The sequence below is a fragment of the Aegilops tauschii genome, chromosome 4, assembly GCF_002575655.3.
Source record: "Aegilops tauschii subsp. strangulata cultivar AL8/78 chromosome 4, Aet v6.0, whole genome shotgun sequence".
Taxonomy (NCBI): domain Eukaryota; kingdom Viridiplantae; phylum Streptophyta; class Magnoliopsida; order Poales; family Poaceae; genus Aegilops; species Aegilops tauschii.
In genome coordinates, this window is record NC_053038.3 from 73,505,510 (window position 1) to 73,517,511 (window position 12,002).

At 47.2% G+C, this 12,002-nt stretch overlaps 1 long non-coding RNA gene across 2 annotated transcripts; it reads right to left on the reverse strand.

Moving 5' to 3' along the window:
• Positions 1–2,603: 2,603 nt before the first annotated feature.
• Positions 2,604–4,860, reverse strand: LOC109743099 (uncharacterized). 2 transcript variants are annotated; one of them, XR_005753651.3, is made up of 5 exons: positions 4,542–4,860; positions 4,304–4,460; positions 3,514–3,679; positions 3,382–3,435; positions 2,604–3,007 (listed from the first exon to the last, which is right to left on the reverse strand). It is a non-coding gene; the product is annotated as an uncharacterized lncRNA (long non-coding RNA). The 2 variants fall into 2 exon arrangements; XR_002227983.4 differs by lacking the exon at positions 3,514–3,679 and having other exon boundaries at positions 4,542–4,828.
• Positions 4,861–12,002: the final 7,142 nt, after the last annotated feature.

Consider the following 12,002-nt stretch of genomic DNA (forward strand, 5'->3'; position numbering starts at 1 on the left):
CATAAACTTGGCCAAACTTTATAAAAATTAACTACAGTGAAAATATGGGGAGTAGTTCTTTTAGGGCATCTTTAACAACAATCCGTAAAAAACCTTCCGGATCCGTCCGCGGACAGAGAGGACCAATCCACGGATAGGGATGCGTGAGTACGCCATCTAACCGTAGCCGCATATATTTTTACAATAACTGAAACTAACCGGAAGAAATTCAATCAAACAGGACGAATTTTGATATAAACACGGCATATTTCATTGAAATTAGGATAATTTGTACATAAAACCGGACGATTTTCGTCCGGTCAACTAAAAACCCTAAAATAAAACCCTAAACTATCCTACTATACTTGACCGTGACCTCGTAGGCCACGCTGCCGGGCTGGCCGGCGGATCCTCCTTTGTCACCGGTGCCCGATCCGTCATCGTCGTCGTCGTGCTTGGGGCGACGGAAGGTGGCGGCGTCGCGGCAGGGCTTCCCGGCGGCCGCCTGACGCTCGCGGATGATCCTCTCCATTTCGTCCTGCTTGTGCGCAGTGCGGTCGCGTCCACCGAGGACATGGACTGGGGGAGAGGGTGGCGGTCGTTGGAGTAGGTGTCATTGGTGGCGCCGATATCGGCGATTGACCATTTCCTCGCCGTACCTGGCCATCTCCCCGTCGAGGCGGCGGAGACGATGCTTGGCCGTCTCCGACGTCGTCACCGAGTGGTCCAGGGCCCAGGCGTACGCCAGGTATGGGTCCACCGCGATGTGTGGCAGGGGGACATCCGAGTCCACGAACTTGGACCGGCGCGTGACGCTGCGCCTGTCCCGTCGGCGCTGCTCCCGGTCGGCGTACTCCTGCGCCGTCATGGCGCTCCGGGACAACGAGGGGGAGTTGCTGCCGCTGCCGAGGTTATGGAGAAGGCGACCACACGCCTTGGGAAGGGGCTGCGGTGCACGAGCTCCTCCTTGACGACGCGCGGGGCGGCGGCGAGCGCCACTCCTCCTTGATGAAGCGCCGGGGCGGCGGCGAGCGATGCTCCTCCTTCACGACGCGCCGGGGCAGCGGCGAGAGCCGCTCTTCTTTCACGCGACATCCAAATTGTGCAGCGGCAGAGAGCGTGGAGGGGATGCCGGCTCCGGCTTCATGGGAAGGAGCCGGGCCGTTGATGTGGGCGACGAAGCAACACGTCATCAGCTTCATCTGCTCCTCGAACTCCGCGTCGGTGGCAGCATAGACCTCGCACGACACCGCCGGCGCGGACTGCGGCAGCGACGGCTGCTGGTCCTCGTCGTCGCCGGAGGAGATGACGATCTCCGCCCGCGTCGAGTCGCCATCAGCCGATGAGGATGATGACCCCGGCGTTCGAGGGCAGTGTCACCACAATCTGCTAGATCCTGCCTCAGAACCGCTTGCCGGCGCCCAGGACTTGCACATCGCCGGAGATGTGGAGAGAGATGGGCGGGGAGGGGAGGAGGAGTATACGATGTGGACGGCGCCGGAGCACGGCTTAAATAGCCGCGGCCAGGCCATGCGAAGGGCCGATTAGCCGCTTAAATGCGGCACAGCGTCCAAAGTTGGTTCCTCGGGAATCTGCGTCCGCATTGAAGCAACGATTGTCGAGAGGTCGTGTCGGTCAGCGCTGTCCTCCTTTCCTGCCTGGTCACATCGCAACATCAATGCCGACCTCTGGGTGCTCTGGGCCGGCATGAATGCAGCTCGGTAAGCGGTGCGTGCATCGGAAGGAAAGCGCAGGAGGGGCGGGTGACGGGTTTTTGATGGGCCAGAGCAGGCCAGAAACGTGTGTGGTCGGTCCTGACTCCCGCAAATCTCCTCACGTTTGTCTTTGATTTGTGGGAGAAATCACGTCCGGACCGCTTCGTGGACTGATATAAAGCCGCGTTGGATGATTTTCACGATCTAGACAGTACGGTCATTGAAAGGTTTGCGGATCCGCGTTGAAGATAACGTACAGTTGCGGACGCGGACCATAAAAGTATGGCCGACCAAGTGTCCCATTGTTTGTTTGTCGATCTACTATCCATGAAGGTGGCATGGACACCTAACCGCGCAAAGCATACGCATGTCGGCATCCACCTAAACCAACACCCGTGGCACACGGTCGACAACACGTACACATCTCCTCGCAGATCAATCAGGACAGGGGAAAATATCCAGTGCTATCATCTGATAGGTGATACGGTGATACAAGACTATATGGAGCGTTAGATATAGAGGAACGGACTGGATCAGTTCACTCAGCTGTTTACATATGCCCCCAGTAACATTTGCATCTTGGCCCCCAAAACAAGTATGTGTTGGTCAAAACTCCTGTCACATGTTTCTCCTTCAAGTCCTCGTTTCTCAGGAAACATGCCGTTTAAGAATGCAATCAGCAACCCCGGGTCAGAATGATTATCAGAACATATACAGATAACCAGTGAAATCAAATATAGGCACTTTCAGCACATATTCCTACAAGCAAGCAGCACTCCTTATTTTTTCCAAAGTTCCAAAACAATAGAACAAACATCCCTTTGCCACATTCTACAGTTTCTTCTATTACAAAGTGAAGCAAAACAAATTGTGCTGGCTCCAGATATAAGCAACAAAACATGGCAGAATAAAAGATTCCACAATACTAGTAACACCTTCAGATATAAAAGCATGTTGTTGTGCAATGAAGCAAACCAGAGCGGTACAATCTACCAGATTGACAAAGCACAATGCATTGCTTGCCAAGAAATTGCACATATATGTAACAGTTCAGATTTGCTAAACTAAACAGGGTGCTACTCCTAAATCTAAAAGGCATATATTACAACTCTTGTCAACTGCTAACACAGACGATTCCCCTAATTACACAGCAAGAACACCAAAAGCATGAAGATGTTTCTGCTCCGGAATCGTTAGACCAGCCATTTGGTCGTTTTGCATGTTTCCTGGATGTTGAAAGCATGCACATCATCGATTGGAACATCTGCCTCCTTAAAGAGCCACCTAGATAAGCAATGGTTTTATCCTGCATTCTGAAACATGTCCAAATTAGTGCGAGCTGGTTACATGAAAAGTTAAGATGTCCCTAGCAAAAATAGTGTATTTGCATACTTGCATATCATCTCGTAAAAATTCATATCAAAGGAACATCAACATATACCTTCAAGAAAATTGAGCGGCTTTAAACACTAGCATCTTTGTCTTGGAATTAACATGGCCTTAATATAGTTCACAAATTAACATAGCTAAATGAAACAATATTGCTACAGATCACTTGATGAGTTCAGATTCCTACATCATCCCATGGTAGGCACAAAAGCACACCTACAGGATAAAATAAAGAACTAGGACCTAAAAAACTTTGAAGAAAACAATACGACATTAAATATGGGAAATGGCAAATAACCTTCGAGACTGGTGCACCTTCTTATCCCCCTGATCTATTTTCAAGCTTCTTGACCTATAAGACCATGTAAAAAAAATCATTTGTTGAACTACGAGACCATGACATGCTCACAAACAATTGAGTTATATTCACCTATTTTTTCCCCCTTTTTCCGTTTGTTGTCGGGTGTGAACCCTGCTTCCTCTTTGTGCTAATAGTGTATTTACCCATAACATTTGTTAAATCTCAGCTCAACATTAATGGTCAGTAAGCTAGTTTATTACAGCTGCATACATTTCTAGTACTCAGTTGTCCCAGCCTGACATAGAATTCAACTGGGATTTTTGTTAGTCAAACATTCTTGGGCCTCGTCTGGTATGAATTTAGTGAATCACTCAATCTATAGACAGTACTTCGAAATAGTCTAAATGTCACTTACTCGACTAAAAATACATTTTGGTCTGAACTTGCGCTAGTCTGTACATGTGATTTTCAACTATACTATATGTAAGAAAGATTCTATTAACACTCTATAAGAAAGATTATGTGTATAATTCAGCTAGAAATATTAAGAGAGGAAGCAGCAGACAACATTTAAACACTGCTAGATTTTCATGCTTAGCAATATGTTGTAACAGAGTGACTGAACAAGAACTTTTGTCCGCATAGCAAGCATTCTTCTAATTCTGCAAAGATTAAAATATTGATGCATATATTTGCTCTGAACTAACTTAAACATCTGCTGGTACTGCATGGCGAGACATGAAATTTCCATAACCACAACTAACATTAGATGTAGTTGTACTTTCCGCTTCTTTTGTTTGTTGTCATACAGTTGCAACAGCTACTTTCAGTTCATAATTTTAGGCACATCATAGCAGACTTCAAGGACTGCATTATGGATAGCAATACACGATACTATGAAATTGGAGGATGAACTAACCAAATGCAGTGCAGCTCCTTCAATATTTGTTGAGGAACGTGCAGCAGGCAAGTACGGACTACAACTCACGCCTGCTCCAGAATCGCTAATGCATGCATCACTACAATTGGAGAAATCGACCGAACGACACCGACTCCCGCAGCGCGGACATCCAATCCTAAAATCAAATGAGCAAAATCAAAAAATCAAGTGCGAGAAATGACCACATGCGTATGGCGAAGGAGGCGCTGCCTCTTACCTGATCGTCCTTGCCGAGGATCTCCGGCTCCCGCGACGCGTTTGGCTCCAGCGACGGCGGGGGAAGGTCCATCTCGACTCCTATGAAACTGACCGGATCTGAGCCAAGGAATCCGCAGGCGCGCGAGCCTTATAGGTTGCGCTGGATCTGGGCTAGCAACAGTGGATGGGGGAATATGCCCTAGGCAGCGGCGGCGGCGAATTGTATCAGGGAAGAAGCGAACAGAGAAGATGGATATTCACTTCGTCGCTGAATTAGGGAATAAAGCAGGGTGTTTTCTGCATACACTGCAACGCCAAGGGACCCTCTCAATCCTGTACCACCAGTCCAGATCGAACGGCCCACCTAGTCTTGTATCACGGGAGCACCTCAGGTCTCCTATCATCAGATATCTACCCTACCGTCAACCATCCAACAAGCCGACGCCCGTGCATCGTTCCCCAAGATGCTCTAGCCGCTCAGTGGGCACGTGGCAGCAAGTCGGCTGCGCTCACACGCCGACAAGCCGTCCCATCCCGACGCCACGTACGTGATGTGGCGCGACGCACCCACCGCCCCAGCGTGGTATAAGATGGCCACCATGCGCTAAAGTTAACAGCACACGACACCATCGACACACCATCTTTCCATCTGCTTGTTCTCATCGCCTCAAGAAGCTTTGCGTTGTATACGTTCGACCGGCCGCAAGATGTGGATGAGGAAGAAGGCGGCGACGACGAGGCCGGCGGCCAGGAGGAGGGCGCCGACGTCGCTAGAGGCGCTGTGGCGGCGCGTGGTCGGGCCGGCCCGCGGCGGCAAGACCAAAAAGACCAAGACCAAGAAGAGCAAGATCGGGTCGCTCTCGCGCGCGTTCCGGGTGTTCTCCTGCGTCCGCGGCCATGGCAAAGGGAGGATGGCTGCGCGCGCAGCGCGCCGGTACTGATCGGTCTGGGACGCGCACGGCCGCCGTCCGGGCGCCGACAGTGTTGCAGCTAGCGGCTGCGAGTCTTCGTCGTAGCTGCGCATCACAAATTGTATGTTTAACTTTGTAGATCCTGTATCCACGTGTATTTTTTTTTCTTTTGCGGGGGCTGTATCCACGTGTTGTTTGTAAAAGAAAAACATATCCGTGTTTCCGTTCGAAAAGAGGAAGTTAAGTGCGTTTTGTAATCTTATTAGATTTTATTTTTCAAAAACTCAAGACAGCATCTCCAAAGCGGACCGTAAACCTTCCGCAACCGTCTGAACCGGGCTGTCCGGATGCCCGTGGACATCGGAGGCCACCCAACGCCGATTTATATCAGTCCGTGAAGCGATCCGGACGCGATTTCTTCCGCAAATCGGAGATAAACGTGAGGAGGTTTGCGTGAGTGCGGATCAATCTCATGAAGGAAATATGCCCTATGAAGGAAATATGCCCTAGGAAGGAAATATGCCCTAGAGGTAATAATAAAGTTGTTATTTATATTTTCTTAATCCATGATAAATGTTTATTATTCAGATTTGTATTAACCGGAAATTTGATAGATGTGTGGATACATAGACAAAATAAGTGTCCATAGTAAGCCTTTACTAGACTAGCTCGTTAATCAAAGATGGTCAAGTTTCCTAGTCATGGACATGTGTTGTCATTTGATGAACGGGATCACATCATTAGGAGAATGATGTGATGGACAAGACCCATCCGTTAGCTTAGTATAATGATTGTTTAGTTTTATTGCTACTGCTTTCATGACACCTCTGACTATGAGATTATGCAACTCCCGAATACCGGAGGAACACCTTGTGTGCTATCAAACATCACAATGTAACTGGGTGATTATAAACAAGCTCTACAGGTGTCTCCGAAGGTGTTTGTTGAGTTGACATAGATCGAGATTATGATTTGTCACTCCGTGTATCGGAGAGGTATCTCTGGGCCCTCTCGGTAATGCTCATCACTATAAGCCTTGCAAGCAATGTAACTAATGAGTTAGTTACAGGATGATACATTACGGAACGAGTAAAGAGACCTGCCAGTAACGAGATTGAACTAGGTATGATGATACCGACGATCGAATTTCGGGCAAATAACATACGATGACAAAGGGAACAACGTATGTTGTTATGCGGTTTGACCGATAAAGATCTTCGTAGAATATGTAGGAGCCAATATGAGCATCCAGGTTCCGCTATTGGTTATTGACCGAAGATGTGTCTCGGTCATGTCTACATAGTTCTCGAACCCGTAGGGTCCGCACGCTTAACGTTCGATGACGATTTGTATTATGAGTTATGTGATTTGATGACTGAAGTTTGTTTGGAGTCCCGGATGAGATCACGGACATGACGAGGAGTCTCGAAATGGTCGAGAGGTAAAGATTCATATATTGAAAGGCTATATTCGGACATCGGAAAGGTTCCGAATGATTCGGGTATTTTTTTAAGTACCGAGGAGTTACGGGAATTCATCGGGAGAAGTAATGGGCCTTATTGGGCCATACGGGAAAAGAGGAGTCAGGCCAAAGGGGAGGTGGCGCCCCCCATGGGTCCGAATTAGACTAGGGGAAGGGGCGGTGCCCCCCTTGCCCTTTCCTACTACCTCTCTCTTTCCCTCTTTCCTTCTCTCCTACTCCGAAAAGGAAAGGGATTCCTATTAGGATTTGGAAGTCCTAGTAGGACTCCATACTCTTGGCGCACCCTAGGGGGCCGGCCTCTCTCCCTCCCTTCTTTATATACGTGGGCGGGGCACCCCAAAGGCACTCAAAAGATTTGTCTTAGCCGTGTGCGGTGCCCCCTCCAAAGTTACACACCTCGGTCATATCGTCGTAGTGCTTAGGCGAAGCCCTGCGCCGGTAACTTCATCATCACCGTCACCACACCGTCGTGCTGACGAAACTCTCCCTCGTCCTCAACTGGATCAAGAGCTCGAGGGACGTCATCGAGCTGAACGTGTGCTGAACACGGAGGTGCCGTACGTTCGGTACTTGGATCGGTTGTATCGTGAAGACGTTCGACTAGATCAACTGCGTTACTAAACGCTTCTGCTTTCGGTCTACGAGGGTACGTGGACACACTCTCCCCTTTGAATTACTACATTCCCCAACAGTGGCATCTGAGCCAGGTCTATGCGTAAATGTTATATGCATAAGTAGAACACAATGAGTTGTGGATGATAATAGTCATACTGCTTACCACCAACGTCTTACTTTGATTCGGCGGTATTGTTGGATGAAGCGGTCCGGTCCGACATTACATGACCACGTTCATGAGACTGGTTCGTGCTTCGCACACAGGTGGCTGGCGGGTGTCTGTTTCTCCAACTTTAGTTTAATCGAGTTTGACTACGTCCGGTCCTTGTTGAAGGTTAAAACAGCACACTTGACGAAAAATCGTTGTAGTTTTGATGCGTAGGTAAGAACGGTTCTTGCTAGAAGCTCGTAGCAGCCACGTAAAACTTGCAACAACAAAGTAGAGGACGTCTAACTTGTTTTTGCAGGGCATGTTGTGATGTGATATGGTCAAGACGTGATGAGATATAAATTGTTGTATGAGATGATCATGTTTTGTAAAAGTTATCGGCAACTGGCAGGAGCCTTATGGTTGTCTCTTTATTGTATGAAATGCAATCGCCATGTAATTGCTTTACTTTATCACTAAGCGGTAGCGATAGTCGTAGAAGCAATAGTTGGCGAGACTACAACGATGCTACGATGGAGATCAAGGTGTCAAGCCGGTGACGATGGAGATCATGACGGTGCTTTGAAGATGGAGATCAAAGGCACAAGATGATGATGGCCATATCATGTCACATATTTTGATTGCATGTGATGTTTATCCTTTATGCATCTTATTTTTCTTAGTACGGCGGTAGCATTATAAGATGATCCCTCACTAAATTTCAAGGTATAAGTGTTCTCCCTGAGTATGCACCGTTGCTACAGTTCGTTGTGCCGAGACACCATGTGATGATCGGGTGTGATAAGCTCTACGTTCACATGCAACGGGTGCAAGCCAGTTTTGCACACGCAGAATACTCGGGTTAAACTTGACGAGCCTAGCATATGCAGATATGGCCTCGGAACACTAAGATCGAAAGATCGAACGTGAATCATATAATAGATATGATCAACATAGTGATGTTCACCATTGAAAACTACTCCATCTCACGTGATGATCGGACATGGTTTAGTTGATATGGATCACGTGATCATTTAGATAACTAGAGGGATGTCTATCTAAGTGGGAGTTTTAAGTAATATGATTAATTGAACTTTAATTTATCATGAACTTAGTCTTGATAGTATTTGCAAATTATGTTGTAGATCAATAGCTCGCGATATAACTCCCCGTTTATTTTTGATATGTTCCTAGAGAAAAATATGTTGAAAGATGATAGTAGCAAAGATGCGGACTTGGTCCGTGATCTGAGGATTTTCCTCATTGCTGCACAGAAAAATTATGTCCTTGATGCACCGCTAGGTGACAGACCTATTGCAGGAGCAGATGCAGATGTTATGAACGTTTGACAAAGCTCGGTATGATGACTACTTGATAGTTTAGTGCACCATGCTTTACGGCTTAGAACCAGGACTTCAAAAACGTTTTGAACGCCACGGAGCATATGAGATGTTCCAAGAGCTGAAATTAGTATTTCAGACTCATGCCCGAGTCGAGAGGTATGAGACCTCTGACAAGTACTTTGCCTACAAGATGGAGGAGAATAGCTCAACCAGTGAGCATGTGCTCAGAATGTCTGAGTACTACAATCGCTTGAATCAAGTGGGAGTTAATCTTGCAGATAAGATAGTGATTGACAAAGTTCTCTAGTCACTGTCACCAAGTTACTGGAACTTCGTGATGAACTATAATATGCAAGGGATGAAGAAAATGATTCCCGAGCTCTTCGTCATGCTGAAATCGACGAAGGTAGAAATCAAGAAAGAGCATCAATTGTTGATGGTTAACAAAACCACTAGTTTCAAGAAAAGGGCAAAGGAAAACAAAGGGAACTTCAAGAAGAATGACAAGCAAGTTGTCACTCCCGTGAAGAAGCCCAAAGCTGAACCCAAGCCTGAAACTGAGTGCTTCTACTGCAAAGAAAATGGTCACTGGAAGCGGAACTATCCCAAATACTTGGCGGATAATAAGGATGGCAAAGTGAACAAAGGTATATGTGATATACATGTTATTGATGTGTACTTTACTGGTGTTCATAGTAACCCCTGGGTATTTGATACCGGTTTAGTTGCTAAGATTAGTAACTCAAATCAGGAGTTGCAAAATGAACAGAGACTAGTTATGGGCGAAGTGACGATGTGTAACAACCTGGATTTCTGCCCTTTTCTTTTTCCTTTGATTTTCTTGAATTTCTGATTTGATTTGCTCTTCCGTGGCTATGTGGTTCTGAAACTTGGGAAGATCATGTCTTCCTAGGTTTTATAGTGGCTTGTCACCCTCATCATCATCCCAAGATCATGTAATTTTCATCCTGACCTAATCCCAATATTCTTTTGTTGGGAATATTCCTTTTCTGATAAAGGAATAACCCTTAAAACCCTAGGTTGTGAAGCAACCTATATTTCTGTCACTCCCAAAATTCCCAAATAATTCTCATAATTTTTTGGGGTCATATCTTCCTCAAATATGGTAAAACATTTCATTGCCATGTTCAAAAATAATCCTCCAATAATTCTTTTCCTATTCTGCCCTAAATGGCACTTTGCAAAGGAAGTGTTATTTATATTTTCTTGATTGACCCCAAACCTCTTGGACACTTTTTCCTGTCCATATCATTGCCCCATGCCAAAATTCAACTCAATTTTCCTAGTAAATATTTTTCAGCAATTTTCCAAAGTTTCTGTCTAGGAAGGAACTTTGTGAAGGAGCTATATTCTAGGCATATCCAAATGAGTTGAAATTTTGCAAGGTCCTTCATATGATCAAATCATGACTCTTCACCAAATTTGAGCTCATGTAACTCATCTATGTGAGCCCACCTCCCAATCTTAGTTTCTGGTCAGATTTTCAGTTTGTGAAGCAACTATGTTTTATATTGCTTCAATTAAGCTGAAAATTTTTCAGGGCATTCTCCTATCCATATAAAATCCCTCCACCAAAATTTGGCTCAATCCATTACACCATTTGCCCTGTGCAATTCTTCCAAGTTTCTGCCCAGAATGAAGCTTTGTAAAGCAAGTGCCACTTTGGTATTTCCAAATGGCATGCAAATTTTACAGCAGCTTCATATCATCATATAACCCCTCCATGCCAAATTTTAGCTCATTACAATCAAGTATGTGAGTGCCACTTCATAATGTTCAAATCTGGCCACTTTTGCACTTTCTACAACAACCCTCATCTAAACTCCTCCTCTTAAGCTAAATTTTGGTGTTCTACGTCACCTTAGTGTGTGATCGTCACCAGACAAATTATTTACCACGTTACCAAGCTGGTGTCACCACAACAAGTTTGTAATGCCCCGAGACCGACGCACCAGATGCCTTCCTTGTTTTTCATTATCGTCGCGTGTATTTATTTGTTTGTTGCATTCATCATCACATCATACGCTTGCATCCGCATGTTTTCTTAAACTCGTGGTCCGTTTGTAGTTCCCGCTTCTCCCTGTTGCCTTCGTTGTCCCTTCGAGACCAACCATTCTTTTGTTGTCCGACCGTCTGAGCCTCTCTGCACAATGCACAAAACCCCTTCTCGCGCGCGTCCGAAATCTGTCCCGAACCCGACCCGCTCAGTCATCACCGTTGCATTCAGATCATCTCCTAACATCTATAAAACATCTCCGTTTTATTATTCGGGCTTCCTAACCTATTTATTTACGACCGCCCGATTATAATCGGACGGACCGGATTAACCCCTACCCTAATCCCCTACCTATATAAATAGTCCAGCCCTAGACCAATCCCTAAAATCTAGCCCCCTTGTCCCATCCATCCCTAGCCGCGCCGCCACCCACTCAGCATCTTCATCGGGATCCCTCCAGATCCACCCTCTCTCCCTCGATTTCCCGATCGGGCCAACCACCTCCTTCCCTCGATCCACCCAATCCCGCAACCGAGGCCCCGAGCTCCTCCCGCTGGATCCCTCCTCGAGCAACTCGTGCCCGACTGCCGCTGCTCCTCGGGCGCCACCACCGGCAACCGTACCTCGCCGGAGCTCGTCCGCGAGCAGGACCGCCGTCGCCCTCTCCTTCCTTTTTCCCTCTGTTTACCCTCTTCTCCACCTCACCTCGCCATCTCTTGTTCTTCACGACGAACAGGAGCCTCGCCATGGCCACCGGATGGCCCTCCGCCGCCATGGATTCTTCCCTCGGAGCCCCGAGTCCCGTGCCCTTCGCCGCCTCCCGTGCGCCTCTGCTCATGCCTGAGCATGGACGCCTCGCCATCTCCCTGCCTTGCCTGCGTCCGCGCAATGGCAGCAGCACAGCCCGAGCCTCAGTCCGACTGTCGCCGGCGCGCCACTTCTGGAGCACCAGTAGGACCCTCG